Source organism: Hibiscus syriacus, unplaced genomic scaffold (genome assembly GCF_006381635.1).
Source record: "Hibiscus syriacus cultivar Baekdansim isolate YM2019G1 unplaced genomic scaffold, ASM638163v2 tig00110186_pilon, whole genome shotgun sequence".
Lineage (NCBI taxonomy): Eukaryota > Viridiplantae > Streptophyta > Magnoliopsida > Malvales > Malvaceae > Hibiscus > Hibiscus syriacus.
In genome coordinates this window covers 644565-650033 of record NW_024062617.1, presented here as the reverse complement: position 1 = coordinate 650033, position 5469 = coordinate 644565, and the positions used below count along the sequence as shown (strand labels likewise).

At 33.4% G+C, this 5469-nt stretch overlaps 1 pseudogene; it reads left to right on the top strand.

Annotated features, from left to right (window-relative positions):
- Positions 1-4033: 4033 nt before the first annotated feature.
- On the top strand, positions 4034-5469 carry LOC120217232 (annotated as a pseudogene).

The window sequence follows — 5469 nt, the reverse complement described above, 5'->3', positions numbered from 1 at the left end:
CCGAATGGCTTAGGTTACGAACTCTTACCTCAAAGGTTTGAGTCGATGCTACAAGAGCTGTTTGGCAAAAATAAGAAGGGGTGTGAGTACATTATGGACATCAGCAAAGAAATGTGGACAAATGCATACGACGGGGGGTATCGCTATGATCATATGACAACAAACTTGGCTGAAGCAATAAATTCAACCTTAAAGGGGGCGCGTCATTTACCAGTCACGGCGTTGGTTAAAATGACTTATTTTCGTTTGGGTCAACTCTTTGCAAAGCTCGGTGGACAAGCTCTTACTTGGATGCAAAACGACCATATTTACCACCCAAGACTAGTAGTTGATTTACAGAAAAAAGTGGCTGCATCAAATGGGATGTTAGTTACAAATTTTTCTCACACCAGTGAATTGTTTCGTGTAACCGAAATGCCACGTCCGCTGCAAGGGATTGGAGCTAACTCTTTCAGAGTTAATCTGCAAGAGAGGTGGTGCGATTGTGGTTTCTTTCAAGCACTCAAATATCCATGCTCTCATGTCATTGCATCTTGCTCACATTCGCATTTGGACTACAAAAATTATGTTGATCCCGTATACCAACTTTCACAAGTATTCAAGGTATATGAATTTGAGTTTCCGCCCATAGGAAACGAAAGAGACCCAAATGAGATTCAAACTTGGCTTACAATTGTACCAGATCCATTGCTATTGAGGGACTCAGGTCGTCCAAAATCTACTAGAATACATTATGATATGGATATTCGGGAGAAGTCAACAGAACAAAAATGATGTGGGCATTGTAGAAACATCGGGCACAATAGAAAAAAATGTCCAGCTCTTTTATCATCATATAACCGTTAACTCTTATGTAATTAATATTGTATTTAGATGAATGTTTTTGTTTCTAATAATTTAATGTTATTGCATTTATATAATTTGTCAATGTATGTACACCTAAATAATTTTTTTTAACTTTTAAATACATAAATATTTTCAATATATTTATTTAATATAATAATTAATATTATTAGTTATAAATTTTTTAAAATATAATAATAATTCCACCTTCTAAATAGAGAAAAATATTAAATTAAACAAATTAAAAGCTATTAAAAAATTTATGTATACGATGACACATTTCATGTTCTGATTGGAGGATTAAATTTATTAAATTAAATTTTCAATAAGACTAATTTCATAAAATATGTAAGTCTTTAAGATTAAATATGTAATTATACTAATTTATTAACTTATGCATCAATATTTTCGTTAAATATTGATAAGAGATGACTAGATTGATAACATTTAAATAATTAACTGATAAAATTATTAGATCGATAATCAAAATCAAAAATAATAATATAACCATATGTGTTATATTATAATTTCATACATTTTTCCTATAACTACAATAAAATCAAAACTGATTTTCATATATTGTTCTATCATATTAATGTAAATAATTCACTCCACATTTAACACACATTAACAAAATACATTTGATAATTCTTACATTATAATCGAAACACTTTACATAATATATTACTAATTTATAATAATAATAAAAATAAAATATTTATTATTAAACAAAATACATGGCAATCGAGCTGGCGAAAGGCGCTTCCCCGAGGATGCGCCTTCCACACATAGCATCCAACTCAGCGAAAACACGGGTAAAGCGCGTCCCCGGGGACGCGCCTTTCGCCAGCTCAGCCGAAAGGGTGCCACTTCGGGAAATATATATTAAACGGTGCTAAAATGGTAAATATTCGTTAAATATGTGTTAGTTTGGTTAAATCGCCGTGATAAAATGGTGTTAGGTTACTGATTTAAGGTGTCTCATCAGCTTTCCGTCATCTAGTTAACGATTGCTAGCATTGAATAGTCGATTTATTACAAATCGATAACAAATAAAAAATATTAGTGATTAATTTGTTATTTTTGAAACTTCAGTAAAAAAATAAAAATTCACTCAAATATTAGTGACTATTTATGTAGTTTACCCTAAATAAAAAGCAAAATCATTTAGTTTTAAGCCTCTTTAGTTTTTATTCAGTTATTTAATTTTAAACCTTGTTAGCTTTTGCATTGGTTGCCTTCTTTTACCTAAATATTACTTATTAAAAAAATATTTTCCAATATCTATATTTGATTATTTCCCGAACTTATATTCTTTTTTGTCACATAAAATAAAGATATGTTTTAGAAAAAACGTTTTTTGCAGGATGCACCTTCTGTCTATGTAGCGACAATGCATTTAGAACGAACTAAAATAAAAGAAAAAAAAAATAAAATTTGGTCAAAAAATATTTTAAAAAAAAATACAAATTTTGTCATAAAAGAATAAACTTGTAAGGTACATATCAAAAACACTTATTTTGTAGGAGCACAAGCATGAGTTATTGAAGGGTTCTTATATATATATATATATATATGGTGAATATAAGATAGTATTTGTTTAAACACTATTTAATTATTTGACAATGAACGCTCATACCCCTAACATATAAAGTATTTAAACCTGAGACTTTAAGGGATAATAATAAATCCTTTAACCACCGAAGTCGATTGGTTTGTGCTGCTAATGAAGGGGTTATATGAGTTATATGACATTGAATGATATATGGGTTATAGAAATGACATGAGTGGGAAGAAATATTTAGTGAAATAATTCAAGTAGGAAAAAGATTTTGGGATAATAGAATATACAGGTGATGAAAAATAAATATAGGTTCTAAATTATTTGTTATAGTGTATTTGAAATTCGTTATGTGGACATGACGAGTTTCATTTGTATCTAACTCACACGATAAATTTTAATTTTTAATATATTTTATAGAACTCGTCGTATAAAAATAACAAAATTCTTGTATAATACATCAAATAGTATAAATTCCAAAACAATTACCCAACAGCTTAATTTCCCTACTTATTTTTCCCGCTCATAATATTTCCAAATTTTGGTGGGGATGGGAACCGGGGGGAGGGGAAATTTAATTAAGGGATCAACACACAGCATAAGCCATTGAATAAATGCTACCCAATTTATCATCCAATCCTGTTTCCATGAACTGATGATTAAAGTTTTGTATCGTTGCATTTTGGAACTAGTAAGACCCCGATGTCGGTGAAGGTCAACGACAAGCCAGTTAAAGTCCACAAACACTCATGTTACTTCAGGTATGCCACTCTTTCCACCATTAAATTTTGCCTACCCACCAGCCATAACCATTAATCACTACATACATACATAAAGATTCAATGACCATAGTGAAGGCATGCACAATGACAAGATAGTCAAAATGAACCCTAAATTAGATGCTATGTATGAAATGCCAACAAGTTGATTTATACACACACATAGGAATACTGGAATAGGACCACAGTATGCCTATATCTGGTCACTGTAATGGCATGTGATTTGAGTTCCCATTTCTCTTTTCTTCACCAAGTTGATAGCCTTTTTGAGATTTGACTTCGCAATGTTCTTTTTCCTAGATTATAAAGGCTACCCTTTGACTTTTGTATATATATTTCCGATATCATGCAGCACAAAAATAAGTTAAAGAACACTTAAATTTGTATTTTAATATGAGAAATGATATCCGTATATTAATCCAAACTATGGGTTATTTAATTTACGAGGATTGTTATATTAGTATAGTAAATTTCCACATTATATTATTATTGTAACAGTCAGTTTAATTTAAGAATCACATTATTTTTTTCTTAAAAAAATGAAAATCTCAAATATCATTAAATATATGATTTTTAATAGTGTATATATAAGTACACTAATATAATAGTAGTATATTGCATTCAAGCTGACTGTGGACAGACAAGACGAGAGAGACTCCCACTCCGCGTGAAATGAATGAATTAAACCTAGTTTCTTCAACTGTAAAAGCAATCACTTGCATGCCTTTATCTTTTCGATATCTCCACTGCGTACTCTTTCTCCTTCTCCATCTCTATATATATCCCTCACAAGACGCCATTGTGTCCATCAAAATCTCAACCTTTCTTCCTCTCTCTCTTCTTTGAGCTTTCCTTTGGCAGCAACAATGTGTGCGCTGTTTGGTTTTGGGTTAGCTTTAGCTCTGAGTTTAAGCTTTGGGGTAATCAATGGAGAACCCCAAGTTCCTTGTTTCTTCATCTTCGGGGATTCATTGGTTGATAATGGGAATAACAATCGATTATCATCGCTTGCTAAAGCTAATTACATGCCCTATGGAATCGATTTCCCTAATGGTCCAACCGGGAGGTTCTCCAATGGCAAAACCACAGTCGATGTCATTAGTAAGCTTCTAAATTTCCATATGTGTATGTGTATGTATTATCTTCTTCCTTGTTTGTGTTCGACGAAAAGAAACTTTGGGTTTCTCTCTAAAATGGGTTCGGATTATAGTCTTGTACTCATATTTGAATATCGAATTCAATTTTAACGTATGATTGTATATATGTTCCTATCCACAGCTGAACTTTTGGGGTTCGAAAGCTACATTCCTCCTTACTCGAATGCTAGAGGCAGACAAATACTCGGCGGGGTTAACTACGCGTCGGCGGCTGCAGGAATCCGAGAAGAAACCGGACAACAACTTGGAGCTCGGATCAGTTTCAGTGGACAAGTTAGAAATTACAGGCAGACAGTTGCACAAGTGGTGAACTTGTTTGGGGGAGAAGCAAACGCATCAAGTTACTTGAGCAAATGTATTTATTCAATTGGACTCGGCAGCAATGATTACCTTAACAACTATTTCATGCCTCTTTTTTACTCCACCAGCAGGCGATTTAGCCCTGAGCAATATGCTGATGTTCTTATCCAACAGTATACTCAGCAGCTTCAGGTTCGTATTCTACGTTCATCATTACGTATACGAACCGCGTTCGTGTGATAAGGTATTGTCTGTTTCGGAGCTGAACTTGAAACCTCCAATGATTCTGATGCAAAGTTCATTTACATTGATGTTTATGGAATTTTCCAAGACATCACAAGCAATCCTTCAGCTCTCGGTAAGAACACTACTAATCCGAGAAAAAAATGTTAACCGGCGTTTATCGACCTTATCGATCCGACATGGTTGAGTGTTACTATGTGTTATGTTTCAGGGTTTAGGGTGACAAATGCAGGGTGTTGTGGTGTTGGGAGGAACAATGGGCAAATCACTTGCTTGCCTTTACAAAGGCCATGTAGGAATAGGAATGAGTACTTGTTTTGGGATGCTTTTCATCCAACTGAGGCTGCAAATGTGATCATAGGAAGGAGATCATACAGTGCTCAGTCGCTGTCCGATGCTTATCCGATCGATATCCACCGTCTTGCACAGCTCTGATAACTGATAAAATGCAGGCGGCTTTGATGAGATAACAAACAGATATTGTTTTTTGTGATTTACACTATTTTGCTGTTCTAAGTTTGGTTTCAACCTTTAGTGTCATTGTTCTAAGGAATGAGAGTTTACAAAGTCATTTTTACGTGTATTT